The 2,176-nt window shown below is 38.9% G+C and overlaps 1 non-coding gene across 1 annotated transcript; it reads left to right on the plus strand.

Annotated features, from left to right (window-relative positions):
• The first annotated feature begins 461 nt into the window (after nucleotides 1–461).
• Nucleotides 462–567, plus strand: LOC148703805 (small nucleolar RNA R71). Its single transcript, XR_015982313.2, has one exon. It is a non-coding gene; the product is annotated as a small nucleolar RNA R71 (small nucleolar RNA).
• The last annotated feature ends 1,609 nt before the right edge of the window (nucleotides 568–2,176 follow it).

The following is a 2,176-nucleotide window of genomic DNA, read 5'->3' on the forward strand; positions in this document are numbered from 1 at the left end:
CGGGTTATATGTATTGGAAAATAGGTCATTACCCGGTCTGGGCTGTGATTGAGCAGCATTGATGTGTTCTTGCACGAGTTCGGGGAATTGGGGCGCTGAGGGGCACTCATGAATAAGGTGGGATGGGCTAGAACAAATAGTATACACTTGTGCTTGGAAAGAGTTCATGTAATGCCCACCTATCATCAGTTGATCAATCTTATGGGACAATGCATCTACCTTGCTAGACAGGTCCATAGAATGACTTATTTCACAAATGGCCCCTTTTTTTTTGAAAATTCGGGGGTGCTTGACGAGAACATGAAGCATGGTGGAGGGAGTTTTCATTAAGATTTTCAAATAGTTGCCATGCTTCATGCTCATTTCGAAGCATGAAAGTCCCCCCGCATGCAGCATCGATCATCTGACGGTTTCGTTCAGTCAATCCGTCATAGAAACATTGCACTAGCTGCCACTTAGGTATTTGATGATGAGGGCATTTACGGATTAGGTCCCGAAATCTCTCCCAAGTTTCGTGAAATTCTTCTCCCTCAGTTTGGGAGAAGCTTGTAATGGCACGTCTAAACTGGTTCGTTCTTCCTATGGGAAAGTATTTTTTTAGGAATTCTTGTTGCATTTGATCCCAAGAACGAATCGAGTTAGCTTCTAAAGAATTCAGCCATTGTTTGGCTCTATCTTTAAGGGAGAAGGGAAATAATCTAAGTTTCAGAGCATCATCAGTGAAGTTCTGAATCTTGACAGTGGTGCAAATCTCAAGGAATTCATCTAAGTGTTTATATGGGTCTTCATTGGTGAGCCCATAAAAAGATGGGAGCATTTGGATCACACTAGATTTTATTTCATATTGTACAGCTGCTACTTCAGGTAATCGAATACAAGATGGGGAAGTGTAAATGGTGGGAGTAAAGTACTCCCTCAGGAGTTTGGGTTGTTCTTCAGCCATCTCAGGAGGTGGGGATGATCCTAATGTTTTGATCTTAGCTCGAATGTTCCTAAGGGTTCGTTCTATTTCTGGGTCAAAAGGTAATAGGTTTCGTACTCTAGAACGACTACCTTGCATACACTAGTACTCGATCAATCAAGCATGCAATAAAAGAGAAAAGCATATCAATCCTAGTCTTTGTCCTAAAATCACTAGACAGTTCCTAACTGGTTTGAAGAGGGCACCTAAGCCTCCAATCTGGTCTAATGAACCGAGTTGACCAGGTAAGCTCCCAGGTAAGTGGAGGGGTCACGATGCATTCGCAAAGGTCCCACTTAAAACCCACTTGCCTCGAACAGATGAACTGTCTCCCTTATAGGGACAAAGCTTGCCTAGACATCAACTAAGCCACAGAGCGAAATTGGTGCAACTTTTGGTGATCTTCGTCCTATTGAGCTCGAATGTCCCTAGGAGCCAACGTCTAATTGATTTTAATTGAAGTGACACTATGTGAGATTGAGTTCACCTAAGTTGGGCAAGAATCCGGTGATGAAATCCGGCTCTTATTTTGTTGGGGTGATTGCCCTTACTAAGTGCAAATTAATTGGTGTATGTGTATCAGGCATGCATTCACACTTTTGCTGAAATTAAAATCAAACAATCACCACAAAATTTCAAGCTAATACTTAATTTAAATAAGAAAGGTTTAGAGGTTACCAAAGGGAATTTTTCCAGCAATTTAATTTTTTTTTTGGCAAACCTCTACAGCATTCCTTTTCCAGCAGTTCTCTTTTTGATCATCCCGGATTTTTCCTTCAATTCCTGATCAAATAAGATCAAAAGAAAATTTAAAAAAAAATAGTAGAAGAGAAAAAAGAGATAAGAAAAGTAACAATAATAGAAAATAATTTTTTTATTTATATATATATTTTTTTTGAAAGTTTTTTTTAATTAATTAATTTTTTTTTAATGATAGGAAAAATAACTATGCTAGCAATCCCCGGCAACGGCGCCAAAAATTGATCGGTTCTTTCAAGTTCAAAAATAAACCACGCAATAGCACGTATCCTGTAGGATAGTGATTACGGGTGTCGGTCCACAGGGATTGGAAACAAGTTATTTTTCTTTTAAAAATAAATCACGAAGAAGAATTTGCTAACTTGATTTAACTAAATTAATCTATGAGTACGAATTGAAATTTATCAAAGTAGATGGATCTAGGGTTTGGAATCCACCGCGTAGCATGGCATTAGG

The sequence above is a fragment of the Phoenix dactylifera genome, chromosome 2 (assembly GCF_051530095.1).
Source record: "Phoenix dactylifera cultivar Ajwa chromosome 2, Ajwa_hap1_PhDact_Kaust_v1.1, whole genome shotgun sequence".
Classification (NCBI taxonomy): Eukaryota; Viridiplantae; Streptophyta; class Magnoliopsida; order Arecales; family Arecaceae; genus Phoenix; species Phoenix dactylifera.